This window comes from Microtus pennsylvanicus, chromosome X (assembly GCF_037038515.1).
Source record: "Microtus pennsylvanicus isolate mMicPen1 chromosome X, mMicPen1.hap1, whole genome shotgun sequence".
NCBI classification, from domain to species: Eukaryota; Metazoa; Chordata; class Mammalia; order Rodentia; family Cricetidae; genus Microtus; species Microtus pennsylvanicus.
Window position 1 is genome coordinate 73,852,348 of NC_134601.1, and position 21,433 is coordinate 73,873,780.

Sequence of the window (21,433 nt, forward strand, 5' to 3'; positions counted from 1 at the left end):
CTCTCTCTGTAGCTTCTGCTCCATACTCCCCCAGTAGGCCTTTTCCTTTCTTCCCACCCATGCCCATTTTTCTTTCAGATAGTCTCATTTTCACTAAGTGGGTGTTGGTTTTAGTAGAATAGACAGGAATTTAGAATTGGCAATGTCCACATGAAGTAGTGTGTTGCTGTTGAAGGGAGTTGTCAGGACCTTGCAAAACTATGGAAGGTTTCCTGGGGTAGGCGACACCAGCCTAAACTTTGGAGGGTGATAGGAGAAAGGATGTGTATGTCAGAATTCTAGGGGAGGATGTGTATTCTGTCGCTTCATTTAGCAAATATAGGAAGTCACCAAATTACATAGAAAAGTTTATTTCAGTTTGGTTGTAGAGGTTTAATCCCATGATGGTTGGTTGACGCCATTGCTTTGGGCCTGTGGTGTTGCAGAGCTGCTCACCTCATAACTGGTAAAAGAACAAGAAAGAAGGTTTGGAGAGAACTTTGAGATGGCCCACTGTGTAAGGATACCTGCTGCTGAGTCTTAGGACCCACGTGGTGAAGGAGACAGCTGATTCTGCAAGTTGTCCTCATCTCCACAGGCATGCCATGGCACCCACTTCACATGAAAATAATAATGCAGCCAGCCTGGTCTACAGAGTGAGGTCTAGGCCATCCAGGGCTACACAGAGAAAGCCTGTCTTAAAACCAAAACAACAACAACAGCAACATCATCAGCAATAATAATAATACATGTATAAAAAAAGAGGTCAAGGTTCTGGCGTCCCCTTGACCAAAGAACCAAAGCCTCTTTGGCACTTCAGCCATCCCTTCCACAGACAAGGGACCAAGCTTCACCTCCCCCCCACACACACTTTGTTTGTGTGTTTTTTTTAAATATGGTCTTACTGTGTAGCCCTGTGTAGTAAGCTTTCTCGTTGGACTGTCTTGGACCACCAGCCTGCAAATAGAGACACAGACTTCTTAATAACGAAAGCTTGGCCTTTGGCTTAGGCTTTTCCCAATTAGCTCTAATAATTCAGATTAACCTGCTTTTATTAATCTACATTCTGCCATGTAGCTTTTACCTCTCTTCCATTCTGTGTATCTGGCTTGGTCTGTCTCTCATTAGCGTCTCTCTGCACCTAGATTCATCTTCCACTGACTCCCCAGAAATCCTGCCTGTCCTCCTGCCTAGCTGTTGGTCATTCGGTTCTCTATTAAACCAATAAGAAGACACCTAGGTGGGCTGGAGAGATGGCTCAGTGTTTAAGAGCACTGCTCCAGAGGACCTGGGTTCAATTCCCAGTACCCATATGACAGCTCACCACTATCACACCTTCAAAGAGACATACATGTAGGCAAAACACCAAAGCACATAAAATAAATCAAAAATAATGAAAAAGAAAGTGCCTTGGGAAAGATACATCTTCACAGTGTACAAAAAGATTATCCACAACATTTTCCCATTTTTTTTCTAAAATAAAGTTTTACTCTGTCTAACACAGTAAAACTATATATATTAAGAACAATTATCAGGCCAGGCAGTGGTTATGCACACCTATAATCCCAGCACTGGAGAGGCAGAAGCAAGTGGATTTCTGTGAGTTTGAGGCCAGCCTGGTCTACAAAAGCTAGTTCCAGGACAGGCACCAAAGCTACAGAGAAACATTGTCTCGAAACAAACAAACAAGAACAATTATCAGATAAGAATTAAAATTACAATGTTCAATCCATTTGTATTTGGCATATTCAGAGAAAATATTATCTGTCTTGATGAGTTCAAAGTTTTATACCTAAACCACTTTTTATCATAACATATTACCAACCTAAAATTTTTTTTAGACCTTAAAAGATTTTCTTAGATGAGCAACTTAAGCTTTTATGTCTCTCATCCTTCATAAACTTTACATCTCTTTTGCAAGTTTTTTTTAATGTGGTATAAAAGGCAGTATAACTTTTCTTCAACTCCCATCAGAGACCCAAGAGGGATAAAATAGTACCTGAGTAAGCAGGAAGTGCAGAGCAAACAACTTTCAAAACTATAGAAATGACAGAAACAGCTGACTGCCTGGACAGTCACCCAGGCTCCTCTGCAATGTTGGAACATCCATAATTGGTCTAAAGGCCCAGCATATCTGACAGAATTTTCTGTGGAGCAGGAATTTTGAAGGACTGTAATACCTTGTCTTGGCAAAGTTCGGCAGTCATCTTCTTTTGTGTCCTGTCCGTCCAATTTGGTCAGCATATTGTCAGCAGTCAAGGCAAGGGCTGTTTCTTCTCCAGTGGCTAACTTTGCCTCACACACACACACAAAAAAAAAAAAAAAAACTTATGGAGTTTCCTCAATGCCCATTGCCTTCTATGAAGTAGATAATGCTGCCAGGAGCAGATGTGTCTCACTGTCATAAAAAGGCTTATGTTATTAAAACATCTGGAATGTCATATTCTGGCCTCTGAAGTGTTTGACAATCATCTATGTATCTGAAATATCTCTTGGGCTGTGTGGTGGTGGTGCATGCTTTTAATCCCAGCACTTGGGAAACAGAGGCAGGTGGATCTCTGTGAGTTTGAGACCAGCCTGGTCTAAAAAGCAAGTTTCAGGACAGGTTCCAAAGCTGCACAGAGAAACCCTGTCTTGAAAAACAATAACAGCTGGGTGGTGGTGGCGTACACCTTTAATTTCAGCTCTCTGGAGGCAGAGGCAGGAGGATCTCTGTGAGTTCAAGGCCAGCCTGGTCTATAAGAGCTAGTTCCAGGGCAGGCAACAAAGTGACACAGAGAAACCCTCTCTTGAAGAAAAAAAAAACAAAAGAAAAACAACAACAAACAAAAAAATTATCTCTTGAAAACATATCTACATGACTATGAGTTTGATTGTTATAGATGATTAACTAGTAATCTACATTTTTAAAATTATCCTAAACAGTTTGTAATAATAGTTTAAAGGGCTAGAACTTTACATTTTAAAATGATCCGCAGTACAATACCTAAAACAACAGAAAATATATACAGTATGTTCTAACAAAAATAACTTTAAATTTGTATCAGTATACAAAGATGTATACCATTGTAAAATATTTAAGACAAGTAGTTGTGTTTTTTTTAGTTTAAAAGTAGATTCAATTAATTTACTGTTCTATTTTATCATTCCTATATCCTGCTCTTTTATTTTCAGAAAGAGATCCTTGAATCTAACCTGCTTTGTTTAGTTTTTCCCTGACTATGAAAAAGATATAACCTCTCCCCCAATGCAACATATTTCCTGATTTTCATTTTTAAGTTAAGACATTCTTAAAATATATATAGGTTGGTTTCATTTAGCGTTTTTTTTTTTTTGCTATAAACCAGTGTTTATCAGCAGTGTTATTTTTAGCTTATCAGTGTTCAAAGTCAACAAAGCAACATACAGTTTCCACGTGCCTTGTCTATTTTCCTCCTTATGTGGCTGTGTATGCAAACACACACACACACACACACACGTGCGCATCTATATATTTTTACTCTCTTTAAAAACTATTATTTTTAAACTATTTTATTTATATTTATTTATTTATTCATTTATTTATTTACTTATTATGTATATAGTGTTCTGGGTACCAGATCTCGTAGATTATGGTGTGAGCCATCATGTGGCTGCTGGGAATTGAACTCAGGACCTCTTTACCTGTGAGCGATCTCTCCAGCCCTAAACTATTTTCTATGACTGTCTATGCCCATTTTTTTTTTCTTTTTCTTTAGCATTTAAACACATCTTAAAGTATTTTGTACCTATTTAGAGTTTTTTTTTCTTTTGGACTAAACCTGGCTTTCCTAAACATCCACAGTGTTCTCTGACCAAGAGAACGAACGCCCCCATCTGTTTATTGAGAGCCCAGCCTCATGCTGGCAGGTAGCAGTGGGAGCCACGTTTACTACAGCAGCTCTGGGAAGTTGCTGAGCCCACTCTCCAGAATCCATGCAAGTGTCAGCCAATTGCTGTATGTGCTCCCGGGGAGTGCCAGGTGGCCACGGTTGAGGTGACGGTTGGCTGACATGACTTCTGTGTTCATGTGGTCATGACACATGTTACATGCCAAATATAACCGCTTCTTTTATTGTTTTATTAATAAATAAAGCTCAGGAGTCAGATATTAGGGTGTAAAGCTGATAGATCCACAGAGTGACGGGGGAAAGTGTCAGCTGACCCCTCCACCAGTGCAAAGTGTAGTAAGCTTTCTCATCGGACTTTCTTGGACCTCTAGCCCCCAAATAATGACACAGAGACTTCTTACTAATTATGAGAGCTTACCTTAGCTTAGCCTTTTCCCCAAATAGCTCTTATAACTTAGATGAACCTGCCTCTATTAATTTATGTTCTGCCATGTGGCTTTTTCCTTTGTTCCATCTGTATGTCCAACATGCTACGCCAGAGGCCTCGCTCTGGTGTCTATGCATGGCCAGTATTCATCTTCTCTCCTCAGAAATCCTGCCTATCTTCTCTTGCCTAGCTTTTGGTCATTAATTTCTTTATTAAACCAATCAGAAGACTCCTTGGCCAAGGCACATCTTCACAGTGTACAAAAAGATTATCCACAGCAGCTCTGGCTGTCCTAGAATTCGCTTTGTGTCTATACTGGGACACACGGTTAGAACTCTTGCTGAGCTAGATCTCCTGTCTTTGGAATTATTCTCATAGCCCAGGCTGTACTCAAGCCCAGTCTCCTACTAGGTTTAGTATGCTAAATGTGTTCAGAATTTTGTTCCCTTGTTTCTTTGAGACACGATCTTGCTATGTAGATCAGGATGGCCAGGACCTTGACTTTCTGCCTCTGCCTCTGGAATCCTGTGAATTATAGATATGGCTCCCGTACTTGGCTGTTGGCTGGTACTTTGTTGTTGTTGTTGAGTTTAAAGTTATATTTTTTTTGTGTGGGGGGTATTCATATCTCTGTGTGGAGTGCAGAGTTGGAAATGGAGTTAAGGGGAGTCTGTGGGAGTCTGGCTTGTTCTGTGGGTGCAGGGGTCTGAACTGTGGTCTCCATGGTCAAGCAGCAAGCTCTTAGCACTGAGCCTTCTCTAGCCCTGAGAAGGCAGGTGGTAGAGGCAGGTGGATCTCTGTGAGTTTGAGGCCAGCCTGGTCTACAGAGCAAGTTCCAGGACAGCTAGGGGTATAGAGAGACCCTGTCTCAAGCAACTAAAACTAGAAACAGCTGGGCAGTGGTGGCACATGCCTTTTATCCCAGCACTTGGGAGGCAGAGCCAGGCAGATCAGAGAAACCCCATCTCCAAAAACAACAACAACAACAAAATAAAACTACCAAACAACACCAAAAAGTCAGTGTAGCCTGTTAGGCCGAGCCCACATTTACTACCCATCCCTGTCCTTTTCCTGAGGCTGGCCTTAATTCCAAGTCCTTGGGTGTTTCTTTAAAGGTCCTCTGCCCGCCAGCATATCTACCCCAACCCCGATGTTTCTTTGGTGATGATGCCGTCTCCTGCTTACTGGGATTCAGGTTGTGTTTTATCTTCAGCAGGATTGCGGGCTCCAGCTGAGCGGGGAGGAAGGACTCCCCTGCTACCCCCTGGATAGGCATCTGCTCTGCTGCCTGGACAGGGCCTGCTCCCCTCGCTGGCTGTGCTTGTGACTGAGCTCTGAGAAGCAGCCACGCAGAGAGAAGGGTGACCCACCCACGCTCCTGTCTTCTCCCCTCCACCTAGCTGCTGTCTCTTCCACAGGGGCCGGACCCCCCGCGTCAAATAAGCGACTTCTATTTCTTCACCTTCCTTGCCTCAAGCCAATTCCCCTGCTGGGTTCCAGGACACCCACATCCTACAGCCTTGGGATAGGCCACCTTTCTCTGCCTGGCTTCAGCTCCCAGAGGCAGGGCTTGGAGGGCCTTGGTGCCATGGGGGAAGGGTGCCTTATTTGTGTGTGATCACAGCCAGGGCAGTGACACCTGGGAAACACCGGGTTTGGCCTTGATGAGTGTTTTCAGCCACAGGTGTCTCTGCCTCTCTGGATCCCAGCAGGGGTGGTGCCTTTCTAGCATCCTCAGCCTCAGAAGACCCTGAGCGAATCCCAGGCACAGAGAGTGAGCCCACCAGGGCTCCCTGCGACCCCGGGGAGCATCTGTGCACACTGTATCCGGCTCTACCACAAAACCATGTGATATGACTTAAATTAAGTTCGCCCCCCCCCCAGGATGTTTGCATTTTCTTTAAAAGAATATAGTTTTCTTCTAAAAACTTGGACCAAGTTGGTTGTTATCTTAGTCACAGCAGATTCGTGTACACCCACGGCCTGTACCATGTAGCTAGAGTCGCGGTGCTAAGGACATTTGTAGTTTTAACTGTTTTTCCGTGAATTCTAGAATATCGCCACATCTGCTTCAGATTTCAGTGTGGGGTGGAGTGTCAGAATCTTATGGAAAGGGACCCAGTGAGCTTCAGGCAGGGCAAATGTAAATTAGATTTTCTTTGGAGGGAGAGTACTTTCTGGGTACTGTGAAGTACTGGGAAGATTTTGAGGCTGGTTAATGAAGACATTGAACCTATGCTTGTGTGTGACCCTGGCCAGAATCCTTGGTTGTCAGTGCTGGGTGTGGCTTTGCTTTCGTTTTGTTAATTGTTTATTTCGAGTCAGGGTGTTCCTTTGTGGTAACCCAGGCTGGCTTTGAATCTTGGAGCACCCACAGAGCAGCCTCCTGAGGACCAGCATGAAATTACAAATGAACAGGAGTTCTGGGAAGTGGGCATTGGTCCCTTCCTGCTGAGTGCCATGGGTTTTTTTCCCCCAAGCCCAGCTCTCCAAGTACACCCAAAAAGGGAGTGGCCAGGGTCTCCTGAGTTTTAAATTCACATCCAGAACCTGGCTGGGGGTGAGCTGTGATGCAGGAACCAGGCAGCTGATGAGAAAGTACAAAGTTGAAGTGAAAAAAAGGGAAGTTCCCAGGGAAGCCATGGCAGGGACTTCCTGGATGATGGCTGTTGGGGTGTGGTGGCCATGGGATGGGGGGACCCACGTGCTTGAGGGTGCAGTGTTGCCAAGGCTGAAGGAAGAAGGTAAGCTCAGCAGGCCACAGGTTTCCTAGGCAGTCCCGGAGCTCACCTGGGGTCTAAGAGGAAAAGTAGTGATAGTGATGTCTGTCATACTGGAGAGCCAGTCTGGGGGACCACAGTCAGCTATGCTGTGGTCCAACCTGGGCCACAGGGAGATTAGACCATATCTGTTCTAGGTTACTTTATGTTGTCCCAACAGAGGCTTTCGGGTCATGCCTTTTTCTATGGTGAATGCTTTTATAAAGCAGCAGCTGGCACTACTTTGAGTGGTGACTTTACATGTTGTTTGTGCATGTAGGTATCACCACCTGTCCAGCTCCAACCATGACACATGAACCAGTAAATTCACAAAAGAACAAGGTAACCCAAAAACTTACTGAAGTAGACTCGGAACAGGTGGACCCATAGGTATAGTACAACCGTGTCAAGAATACAAAGACACAGCCTGCCAGGTTGCTCAGAGTGTAAGGATGTTTGCTGCCCAACCTGAGAACCCAAGCTCAGTCCCTGTACCTCACATGGTGGAAGGAGAGAAGCAATTCCTGCAAGCTATCCTATGGCCTCCACAGACATGCATGCCATGACACACGTGAACCAACACACATGCACAGAGACACACATTAAATAAATGTGGAAAAAGTGTTTTATCAAATACACAAGCCCAGCAGAGCATGTAACACCTTTCCTGAACCCTGTAAAAAGGACGCTAACCCTGTGGTGGCGGTGGTCTCACTGGTGTGCCATCTGATAAGCTGGCATGTGACAAGGAACCAGCAGTCAGTGGACTTCCAGCTGTCCCCAAGGACATTCAGCCAGTGGAATCCCTTGACCTGGCCCACTTCAACTGATTCCTGTTCATCCACCCATCTATCCATCTTTCGACCTATCCCTTCACTTCTAATGAATGCCCATGCCTCTGCTATCTGGGGCTGGCTCTTGGAGCCTCTGGGACCAAGCCCTTAACATCCTTCCTGCCAATCCAAACTGATGCCTAATCATTATTAACTCTCTGCCTCTTAATCTAATTGAGGTCTCATAAACTCTCTGAGTCTATAAGGTCATGAAGTCTATAAGAACTCTCCGGAAGTCTATAAGGTCATTTTGCAACCCACATATATGTACATATACAGATGTGTGTGTGTGTGTGTGTGTGTGTGTGTGTGTGTGTGTGTGTGTGTTTGTGTGTGCCTCTATGAACTCTAAAGTGTGAACTGAGAGCTAGTACTAGTATAAAGACTGGAATAGAACCTGTGGTTGCCAATCAAGAGGATGGAGCCAGGGTAAAGGTGCCAGCTGCCAGCTGCCAGGCTGAGCACCTAACTCCTTGAACCACATGGTGAGAAGAGAGCACCAATTCCCACTAGCTATCCTCTGACTTTAAGTGTTTGTGGGCTCCCTCTCCACAATAGCTACTGGAAAAATATCTCACTCCCAAGAGCCTAAGGTGACAGTGGCAGAAAGAGGCCACTGAAGACAAATTCTGCCCTGCAGATAGCCCAGGCGCTCCTGCTGGGTCCCCTTTGGGAAGGCCCATGTGATGGGTGTCTGGTCATAGCAGGAAAAAAGTTGTCCAAACTGAAATCTGAAAAAAGATTTCTGAGGGCCAGAGACGGGCGAGTCTCTGGAGATGGCAGCTGGGCCGGCTGGAGGTCGGAAAGCAGAAGCACACATTTGTCCCTTTCAGATCATTGCCACCAAAGAGCTATGCTCTTAGTCAAGGCTTTCCAGGGAAAGCCCCATCCCTAGCTCCCCTGGGGTTTCCGTCAGAATTCATAATTATTTTCTGCAGCTGTCTTCCAAGATGGCTCCTGTTAAACCTTAGTCTCCTCCATGTGGCCTCCTTTTGGGCCAAAGCTTCGGCTAAAAATAAAATGTACTCAACAACAAATACTTCAAGATTGACTTGCTTCCTGGGCATGCTGGGGAGCAGCTTGCACAGCCACGCACAGCGACATGCCATTGGTAATGAAGTATTAAATCCAATGACACTTGAGTACATGCACTCCTCCAGGCTGCTCTTCGTGTGTGAGACCTACCTACCGGCCTCTGATCATGAAGCATCTGCTCCCTGACAGCGAACACACAGATGCCCAGGCAGCTTGTGTCGTCCCTCCCAGACTAACCTCCCCAGACCAGAGGTCTCACTTTGGAGTCTACTGCTCTGATCAAACACCATGACTGGTTAGAACTTGGGGAGGACAGGGTTTCTTTGGCTTATGCATCCCAACCACAGTCCATTATGAAGAGAAGCCACGGCAGGACTCCAGGCTAGAACCTGGAAGCAGGAACTGAAGCAGAGGCCATGGAGGGATGCGGCTTATTGGCTTCTTCCCCATTGACTTTGCTCCTTTCTTATAAAGCCCAGGATCACCCACCTATGGGTGGCACCACCCTTCCCGGACTGAACCCCCCCCTCACCAATCATATTTTTTAAAATACCCCCACAGACTTGCCTACAGGTTGGTCTAAAGGAGGCAATCTTTTTTCAGTTGAGGTTCCCTCTCGCAGATAATCCTACTGTATTTCAAATTAACAAAGCAACCCTACCCTGATGGAGGTGGGTCTTTATCTATCCGTTGATTTCATTGGTTAATTAATAAAGAAACTGCTTGGCCCTGATAGGACAGAAAATTAGGTAGGCAGAGTAGACAAAACAGAATGCTGGGAGAAAGAAGCCAAGTCAGTCAGTCGCCATGATTCTCTCACTCCAGACAGACGCAGGTTAAGATCTTTCCTGGTAAGCCAGCTCGTAGTGCTACACAGAATATTAGAAATATTATCAATATGTAAGAGCTAGCCAATAAGAGGCTGGAACTAATGGGCCAGGCAGTGTTTAAAAGAATACAGTTTCTGTGTAATTATTTCGGGGCATAAGCTAGCTGGTGGCCAGGAGCCTGGCAGCAGGAACACGGCCCACAGCTCCTTACAACACTACCCAGCATGCCACAGTTCCCATACCACCTGCTTCCTGTGGGTCAGAATGACTAAAATCAAAAATACCAATGATAGCCTTTGCTGGAGAGGTTGTGGAGAAAGGGGTACACTCACCCATTGTCGGTGGGAATGCAAACTTGTGCAACTACTTTGGAAAGCAGTGTGGTGGTTTCTTAGGAAATTGGGAATCAACCTACCTCAGGATCAGCAATACCACTCTTGGGATTATACCTAAGAGATGTCCAATCATACTACCAAACATTTGTTCAACTATGTTCATAGCAGCATTATTTGTGATAGCCAGAACCTGGAAACAACCTAGATGCCCCTCAAATGAAGAATGGATAAAGAAAATGTGGAATATATACGCATTAGAGTACTACTCAGCGGTAATAAACAATGACATCTTGAATTTTGCAAATGAATGGAAATAGAAAACACTATTCTGAGTGAGATAACCCAGACACAAAAAGATGAATATGGTACATACTCAATCATTTGTGGACTCTAGCCATAAACCAAGGACATTAAGCCTATAGTTCACAAGCCTAGAGAAGCTAAATAACAAGGTGTACCCAAAGTAAAACATATATAGATCCTCTTGTAAATTGGAAGCAAACAAGATTGCTGGGCAAAAGTTGGGAACATGGGGATGGGGATGGGGTGGGCATGAGGTTTGGGGAAGGGGAGAGGGGGAGAGGGAAGGGAGAAGGGAAATAATGGTGGGAGCTTGAGGGAGTGGGAGGGTGGAGATGGAGGAAGGGTGGATATAGGAGCAGTGAAGAAGATATCTACATTAAGGGATCCATTTTTGGGTTCACAAGAGACTTGGCTCTAGAGGGGATCCCAGGTGTCCACGGGGATGTCCCCAGCTAGGTCCTTGAGCAGAAGAGGAGACATGCCTAAACTGTCTTTGCCCCACTATCACACTGGTGATTATCTCAAATATCACCATAGAATCTTTGTCAGGCGACTAATATAGATAGAGACAGAGACCCTCATCAGAGCAAGGGACTGAGCTCCCAAGGTCCGCAGATGGAGGGAGAAGATGAACAAAGAAGTCTGGACCACAAGGTATTGGTTCACCAACTGAGGCAAAGAGCCTGTTCTAATGGGGGCTCACCAAATCCAGCTGTACTGGGTCTTAAAGACCATGTGATTAAACTGGACTCTCTGATTGTGGCTGAGAATGGGGGCTGACTGAGAAGCCATTGATAAAGGCACTGGGACTTTTTTTACGGCATGTTCCAGCTTTTTGGGACACTATTCTATATGGATACATAGCTTCTTAGGCCTGTATGTAGTTGGGAGGGCCTTGGACTTCCCACAGGGCAGGGTTACCTGCCCTCTCTCAAGCAGGGAGGGGGAGGAAGAAGGGTGAGTGGGGAGCTGGAGTGGATTGGGAGGAGGGGAGGAAGTGTAAATATTTGAATAAAAAAATAAAAAAGAAGATAGAGCTAATGGGCCAAGCAGTTATTTAATTAATACAATTTTTGTGTGTTTATTTCTGGTCTAAATGGCCGGGAACCAACAAGCGGCTCTCTCCTCCTGCAATATTACATATTGTGGTTGTAAAATACAGAGAAATCAAGCTTTATGTTGGAACCTTCTTCACAGATAAATAGCTTTCATCATGACATAAAATGTATGCAATCTGCAGGGATGATGAAAGAATATGTGGTTTTATCTAGTTATGAAATCTACAACTTCAAGGCCAATCTGTTATGTAAGATATACTGATCTGTGAATCGTGGCATGGCAGGTAAAGGGGTAACAAATAAGTCTGAGTTTCAATTTGAGGACATTTCTATAGGAGGAAATACATGACTAGTACTTTAATCCTAATCAAATACCTGTGGCTGTGGAGGTCATTTCTTTTAGGTTGCAGCACACTATTATTGTTTTACTAAATTATATGTAACCAAAATGCATTCTAAATGCTTAAATTTATACCCATCAGAAAGTGATAAACTCAATCTTGCTCAGAGAAACTTCTTTCCACAGTGTACATTAGTAAATTTAGAGATACTTGCTTGCTCTAGGTATGAGAATAAATTGAGAATAGGATTAAGGGGAACATTTATACCATCTCCTTTAAGGTTCCTGAAATATCAAGTAATAGATATTAGAAAGAGAAGGATGAGGGACTGTTTCTGCACTTCAGAGCACTTGTGTGAGTGTTCTTCAGATTCAACTCCAGACCTTCAAATGACATCCCCCAACTGTTTGTAATTCCAATTCCTGAAGATCCAGCACCCAATTCTGACATCTGGCAATACCAGGCACACAAATATACATGCAAGTAAACACAGAACTGCCTGACTAACTAACTAAATAAATAAATAAATAAATAATAGAGAAAAAGTATGGTAAAAAGCTTTCAAATGTTATCCTCATGTACATATTGCAAACATGTTTTTACATTCACTTGAGTATCTCCCCTTTTCCTCAATCTATCCAGCATTTGGTAAACACTATTTTTTTTTTGTCTTTTTTATTTCTAAAACATCAAACTACCAAAATTCACTGGTGGATATGTCATAAAGAAACTGACTATTTTAATTAAAAATTAATGAATGTATGACATTTTTGCATTTCAGCAAGAAGAAAAGGTGTTTTCATGGTACACAGCTAACTTATCCGTCTTGCAAGTGAGTGTTTATGCAGCAAGATTTCCCCAAATGGCCAAATAATAATGATTTCTATCTTCATCTTCCAAATCTGCAAACCTGTAAAATAAAAGTAATTAACGAAAAATTTGATACTTATCACTAAATATAAACATTTAAAAGGAAGATCCTTTGAAATTTAATGTCAATGAACATTTAAGACAGAATGCTAAATGAAATAGCTAATTACAAATTTATAAATGTAATATAATTCTCCTCACATATGAAGACTTAAAATACTAAAACCCATTGAGAACGAAAGTAGAATAGTGGTATCCACAGGGTGCAGAAAATGATGAAGATTTATGTTGTCTGCTGGAAACTATGGGCCTGTAGGCAAGCAAGCGCTCTCATCTAAGAGAGGCTTCCTGACTCAGCTTTAGCTGCAAAACCCTGCAGCTCTTAAGAGGTCCTGCCACGAAACACTTAAATGGTGTTGATAAAAGCTGACTGAACGCTTGTTTGTTTTCAGCCGTAGCAGGAAAAAAGTTGTGCTATTTTAAAATGCCGGTTTTCTGGGCTGTCCTGCCAGGGCAAACTCTGACTCTTTCAAGCAGGCGGTCCTGACTATGGAGCTTTTGACTGTTGCTTAATACTGTTGAAGCTTGTTTTCTTGCAAGGACCTTGAAACGCCACAGAGTTGTGGCAGAAAAAATGGCTACAGCCTGTACCTCAGCCATGAGGCTGGAAAGCTAAGGAATGGGCTGGATCTAGCCAGCAAAGCCACGGCTTTAATCCCACCCATATTGCTCAGTAATTTAAAGGCTTGTGTGGTCAGAAAAAGAGAGATATACAGTAAAGAGAGATTCAAAGACAAAGAAAATTTCTAAATGGTTTACTGTGTGTTAAAAATATATGCAGGCTAAAAGTTGAAGTTCTTAAAGTAAAAAAAAAAGGAAGAGAGTTTTTGGGTGTGGTAGTACACACCTTTAATCCCAACTCTTGGGAGGCAGAGGGAGATTGACCTCTGTGACTTCAAGGTGTGGTAGCACACACCTTTAATCCCAATGCCTGGGAGGCAGAGACAGGTGGATCTCTGAGAATTCAATGACAGCCTGGTCTACAGAGTTATTCCAGGTCAAAGATACAGAGAACCTGTCTCAAAAAGCAAAAAATAAAAGTAAAAATAAACAAAATAGAGAATAAAATAAAGCGCACAAAGATGGAAAATACACAGAGAATTTTGATACTGTATGCTATTATGCTCTCTTTGAATTGTTTGAATGCTGAGGAAGGAGCAACAGCTGCCAAAAGATATTTGTTTATAAATGCTGCTGAACTAACCCAACATAGATATTTTGAAAATGCCTTGACTTTGAAATTTGGATCTAAGGACATGATGCTTTGGAAAGGAGTTTCTTATTTTGTTTTCACAGAGGGTGAGAGTCTGTGGATTGCTTCTATTCCAATTAGGTCTGATAGACCATGCCCTCCTGAAAGGTTGCTGTGAATGCCTTCAAAAAACTACTTCACTCAATTGACGAGTGAGATGACCCTGACACACAGGTTGTAACATGAAAGACATAATTAACGACGTCCCCATTCAGCAGGAAGCAGTTTGGAGAGAAATAACTACGTCCATATTCCCAAATATTGTTTATAAATGTTCTTTTACATTTAAAGGGGGGTATGATATAGGTATGAATAATTTACATTGATATGGATTTTGCGTTAGTGATTTAAATTTAAGGTCAGTTTTGTTATATGTATATGTGTTTCTGATCTTGATTAAGGTATTGTGATTGTGTGGTTCATTTAAAAATGTAATGTATATAGGTTGTTAATGGATAATCATTAATAATAGTCAAGTTTGTAGTCATATTAGATTTTCTAGATATATAGAGATATATTTCAGTTAGATCCGCATTCTTCATATCTTTCAAAGAGTATCGAATATGCTATTTAATGTTTTAATAACTTAGGACTTTTCATGACAATGAGACACTCTGCTCCTGGCAGCACCAATCTACTTCAAGAAAAAGATGGGCATCGAAGAGGATCCTTATGGAGTTTGATAGCCATTTGGGCAAGAAACTGCTCTTGTCTGGACTATTGTATAAACTGGACACAGAAAACCCGCAGAGAGGACTACTGAACTTGCTTAAAGGTGAGATGATCTTTCGGGGTTCCTGATTTATAAAAGAGTCTGTGAGACATTCTGCAGGACACAACAGATAGTGACTGAACTGCCTTTGAAATTTCCTGCTTCACCATTTAACATGAAAAATTAAAATATTCTGGAGTGAATAGTGGTGCTAATGATTATACAAAAATGTACATATGCCTACTGTCAATGAGCTTAAATATTTTAAATGGTGACTTTTTGCACTCATGTCAGTTCTTTAAATATTCCTTTTGTTAATATCACTGAATATGTTTTGCGTACATAATCTTCTTTTAATCTATCTGCTCTTACCAGTAATATGCTGAAATAAGCTCATATACAGTCTCAAGATCTGGTTATATAATAATCAGAGGACATGAGATAATTTTATAAAATCCAAAAATTGGTATTTGCCCTAAACCAAAGTTTTTATTGGATTACCTGATTAAGTCACACTTTTATTTTATTATCATTCTTTCCAATTATGCTATTTTCTAATTTTGTTTTTTGGAAACCCAGTTTCTCACTTTATTATTTATACTTCATCTCTGACTCATTCTCACTCTCTCTGCTCTCTCTGCTCTCTCTCTCTCTCTCTCTCTCTCTCTCTCTCTATATATATATATATATATATATATATATATATATATATACACAAATATATGTGTGTGTATATATAATATATATTTCACATGTATATGAATATTACAATTTTATCAAATACGTCACTATTTCACAAAAAGTTAAGCATTTCCAGCACTTTGGAAAATGTATTGTGTTGTTATTTTCACCATTTTATTACTAATTCATCACATTATTCTAAGACCCAATAAACAATATTGTTACAGAATATCTCAACCCTATATATAATTTGTGTTTATTAATATTTCCTATGATAATGCTGCACAAATGTCTTCACCAGACAAATCAGTCACTAAAATTAATTATATAGAGTCACTCAACTGTAGGTACATGGACTACCAATCAACATGTAATGTGTTACTAGTCTTCACTCCATGGCTAATATTGGTTTCAGATCTGCTACCTACCTCTCATCTCTTGTTCAAGAATCAGTCCTATGAAATTCATGATATGTTCTTTTTCATAGTTTTGGCATAAATTTAAGAAAACAAGTCCAACTATAAAAATATTTTAAGTTGGCTCTTGTGTCATATCTGATGATAACTTACTGAGATAATAAAGTCACACAGAAATTTTCACTATTAAGGAACATACATACAGTATGACAATCTAATATTAAAGAAAAAGTATATTGTGTAATCATGCAAGAGGGGAAAAGACTGGACATTTGGCAAGTGATAACATAAAATAAAACTTAGCCATTAAATTAATTTCTAAAAAAGGTGTTGGAATTGTAATTTCAGATAAATTTTTTGAAATGGTTGTAAAGATGAACAAAGAAACAAAGTCAGAGCTGATGGAGAAAATGTATTTACAGAAAAGTATTTTTTAATGCAAACTTATAGTATATATTTCCTAGTTTTAGAAAAATGGTAAAGACATTGTAAAGAAAGGATAGATTATTATGCAATAAAATAAATAAAAAAGTTTTGTTTTCAATTAGATATTTTTCTAAAATACATGAAATTATTATGGTAATGGAAATGATGGCTAATTATATAAAAACAATGTGAACATATTTTGTGTAAAAACAACCTGAGCTTAATAAACATTTAGTTTCTTCAATCTACATAATTCTATTCATGAAATATCTATAATTTCAGTCTATTGTTGAAGAAAATGACATAGGTGCTATGAAGTAGTAGAATATTTGTTTGAGTATAAGGTTCTGAATTTGATTTGACAAAAATGAATGTAACATCAAAAAAATCTCTCATCTGAGAGGCAGGGAACTAATGAAAATGCTAATTATTTTAAAATAACATGTTTTAAAATAGCTAGCTCACTGAGAAAAAAGTGCTTAATAGAGTCATGAGATGAATTTGTTTGCTTCATTAAAAGGTTACTTGAAGCATATGATCATGAATTTAAAATACATCCAATCTGTTTATAGAATGTTCAGCCATAAGTGAGCTATAGACTTAGCTGATGTTATCAGGTGTTCTCTAGATTTTATTAAAGTTAACCAAGTGAATTTTGTAAGAATAGATTGAAGATGTCAAACTATTTATATTTATATTGATAAATATAAACAATTCTGTGCTTTCATAAACACAAGCCATTAGCAACAGCTATATATAGTTGCATTATAAAACTGAAGAAAGGTCATGAAAATTTATATTTTTTCCTCACAAAATGTTAGGATTCTTACTTGTCCTAGGTCATGACCTCTCTGGGGATAGAAGCTTAACATAAACAGCCCACTTTTGACAATACTTTGAGTGACAAACTTCAAAAATAGTTTTTTTTCTCATTCTTAGTTAGGCTATGAGAGTCTTAAATAGTTATTTCACTCAATACATGAAAAATAACATATTACAGTGAGGAAAACTATCTAATCATAATCAGTGCATTCCCTGCAGTATTGACTAATTATATGAACTAAAAAGAAAAAATCTGAAATTTTTAAGATATTTAATTATTTTAATCATAACCAGTTTCCTTCTTCTCATCCAATTCCCCTCTGCCTCCTCCCTGCACCCCCATCTACTCCTCCTCAGTTTCTTAAAAAAAAAAAGAGCAGGTCTCCCATTGATCTGAACAAAACAAGGTATATCAAGCTGTAATAAGTAAAAGCACTTTTGTTTGTAAATTTTTAAAATTAATTACAAATAGCATTCCTGATAATCTGAAATTAAATGGTTAATAAATGTATATATTAAAAATAATTAAGTATATATGTAAGGGGGTTCCATAAGTATGATGCAATTTTGAAATAGGCATTTCTATTTCCATAGATAAAAGAAAAATGCATATTTAAGTAATAGAATCAATAATAAAATTTAGATAGAAATCATCTATTATAAAGTATAAAAAGAGTAATTTAAAACATAGAGGAAAAATTAATAAAACATGAAATATGTTTTGTTAATAGAGCTACATATCTCATTCTGAAGGCTTCATGATAATAAAAAACAAAAGCTTCCAAAAAGTGAATGGAAGAAAGAAAATAATATTAACAAATTAAATATTTTAGCTATCATTTACATGCATAGACATCAAAGAAAGGAATAGTAACTGATGAATTAAAAAGAGTATTAAGGAGAATAAATATAAACACCAAGTTTGTTTGCCTGGTAAAATCCCAGAAATACTAAAAAATTTCCCAAACACACATAAATTGTATAATATCTTTTGAAGATATAGGTGCAACTTTCTCACCCACACATTAAGAAATATTATAGCTGCATAATAAGTAAATGTAATTCAGAAAAGTTGAAATAGTTTTGGAGAAATACAATGTAAAATATAATAAAATCGTTCACCAAGCCAGTGTCTTAAATGAAGAATTATGATTATGCAGAAGGAAATATTATTCTATAAAGGCTTTCTTTTAATTGGTTTTATTTTTTATGATTCATTTATTTTACTTAATTTGTGTGAGAGTTTTGTGTGAACATGTATAAGTGTAATACATGTGTGTTTGGTATCTACAGAGGTCAGAAGATTGATTGGAGTCTCTGTAATTGAAGTTATGGATTATTGTGAGCCACCATGTGGGTGGTGAAAAACAAACACAGAATCAAATAATCTTAACACCTAAACACTCTCTCCCGCCCTGGTTTTATTGTTTTAAGTGAGGTTTTGTTAAATTATAAACAGGAGCACAATTATTTTCTGATACATTGTTTCTTTAGTAATTGTTATGCTTGAAGACAAAACATCATGATCTCTATCATATTTGCGGAGATTTGAATGAAAATGTCCTCCATTGACTCACATGCTTGATGCCTTGGTCCCTAGTTGAAGTTTCAGTTTGGTTAGGGTTAGGCCTTGCAGGATGAAGCATGTCACTGGGACAGGCAAGTTTCAAAAGCCATGAACCAGTGTCAATCTGTCAGCTTCCTGCTTGTGGTTCAAGAAGTGAGCGAGCGCTCAGCTTCCTGCTCCTGCTGCCACCTTCTCTTCACCATCATGGACTATAATCTCTGGAAGTGTAAGCCCAAATCAAATCTTATTTCTATAAGGCCTTGGTCATGGTGTGTTATCACAGCAATATAAATTTAACTAATATATTATTTAAGAAAAATAAATATTTTTATAACTAATATTTACTATTCATCTGGAAGTTGTAGCCAATGATAGAATAATAAAGATTCAGTAAGTGGATGTTTTCTAGAATGTTAACTTGTGTTTATATTGATGAAATTATTTTTAAAAAATCAAATATTTGAAGACTATGGAAATGTGCTGAGGTAAACTTAACCATGGTGAATGTTCTTTTTCTTTCCTTCATTCCCTGCAATCCTAACAGAATGTCAAGGGTTAGGAAGATCAATTTTCAGAGGTCACATTTGGAGAAGGACTTTTGCATTGTAGCATAATGGAAACTATAATTTGGCTATGTCACACAAAGGAGAAAAAATGAGATAGCACTCTCTCCTTTTTTTCTATAACCCACTGCTAAAATACTCACATCATTTATGATATTTGTGCTAATCACTTTCTATTCCTATGTACCCTATGTCTTATTCCTTAGTATCAAATAAACTTCAATGCAAATTTTGGAAGAGACATTTAGACTCCGACATTACTATACATTGAGAATTTCATATGTGAGTATTATATTTACATTATTTCCACAACTACTTCTCCCACCTCCAACTCCTTCTGTGCTCACTAATCTCAAGTTCATGATCTCTTCTTTTTTGATTGTTAGTGGAACATGGAGCTATTCATATATGTACACAAATCCACAACCTCTTGAATTAATTTAGAGGTGCTCCTATGTATATGTGTTTACATAATAGGTATTTTATTGCTATGGCTTGTTATCAATTTTCTTGATGTCTTCTTTTTATGAATGGTCATATATATATATATACATATATATATATATATATGGACAGACACACACACATATATATTCTTTCCAGGAGGGTAAGCATTGAGGAAATCTTAGATTGAGATTACAAGATTACATCATTCAGATGAGACACAATGGGAGTAAAACCAAAATGAAGAAATAAAAAAAAGAGGAAATTTTCTTGGTTTGTGGTCCCAGAATTGTGAATAGAGCATATACACAAATATTTGGGCTTACAGAGAAGAGAGAGAGGTAAGAGTAGAGGTAGTTATGGGATATGACATATTAGTAGACTTGTTCACACAATGATAGATTCTGAGGAGACTCATGATATACTATCAAGAAAAGGAGGGAACATGAATTTATGTGTACAGTGAGGTGTGGGTAGATCTGGGAGGAGTTAGGGAAGGAAGCAAATATGATTTAAATATATCATATAAAGTTCTCAAATAATTAAATGAGAAAGATAGTGCCTTAATCCATTAATATTTTCTGAGTTTAACGCCCCATGAAGCAACGTAGCTAATGGTGCGTCTCAAGGCAAAAGTCCAAGAAACTGTGAGGGATACTGATTAGAGCAAATCTCTGTTCTTGAAGACTTTACTACCAACAATTCCACCCCTTGATCTCCTTATGTTGTCATATTGCTATTGCTAGAACGTCAAGCTCTATGTTGAAGATATATGGAGAGAGTAGACAGCCTTGTCTTATTCCTGATTTTAGGGGAATTATTTTGAGTTTCTCTCCATTTAATCAAGGGGATTCAAATTGGTAAGGAAGAAGTCAAACTTTTGTTATTTGCAGATGATATGATAGTGTACATCAGTGACCCCAAAAACTCTACCAGAGAACTCCTACAGCTGATAAATACGTTCAGTGATGTGGCAGGATACAAGATCAACTCAAAAAAATCAGTAGCCTTCCTATACACAAAGGACAAAGAAGCAGAGAGGGAAATCAGAGAAACATCACCTTTCACTATAGCCATAATTAGTATAAAGTATCTTTGGGTAAAACTAACCAAAGAAGTGAAAGATCTGTTTGACAAGAACTTTAAGGCTTTGAAGAAAGAAATTGAAGAGGACACCAGAAAATGGAAGGATCTCCCATGCTCTTGGATGGGTAGGATCAACATAGTAAAAATGGCAATTCTACCAAAGGCAATCTATAGATTCAATGCAATCCCCATCAAAATCCCAACAAAATTCTTCACAGACCTTGAGAAAACAATAATCAACTTTATATGGAAAAACAAAAAACCCAGGATAGCCAAAACAATCCTATACAATAAAGGAACTACCAGAGGTGTTACCATCACAGACATCAAACACTATTACAGAGCTATAGTAATGAAAATAGTTTGGTATTGGCATAAAAACAGACATGTTGACCAAGAGAATCAAATTGAAGACCTGGATTTAATCCATAAACCTATGAACACCTTAATTTTGGAAAGAAGCTAAAATTACACAATGGAATAAAGAAAGCATCTTTAACAAATGGTGCTAGCATAACTCGATGTCAACCTGTAGAAGAATGAAAATAGGTCCATATCTATTATCATGCACAAAACTAAAGTCCAAATGGATTAAAGACCTCAATATAAGTCTGACCACAGTGAACCTGCTAGATGAGAAAGTGGGAAGTAGCATGCAATACATGGGCACAGGAGACCTCTTCCTACATATAACCCCAGTAGCACAGACAATAAGAGCAACAATGAATAAATGTGACCTCCTGAAACTGAGAAGCTTCTGTAAAG

The 21,433-nt window shown here is 39.2% G+C and overlaps 1 pseudogene; it reads left to right on the forward strand.

Annotated features, from left to right (window-relative positions):
- Positions 1-5,613, forward strand: part of LOC142840368 (Wilms tumor protein 1-interacting protein-like) — a 100,806-nt pseudogene extending 95,193 nt beyond the window's left edge.
- The last annotated feature ends 15,820 nt before the right edge of the window (positions 5,614-21,433 follow it).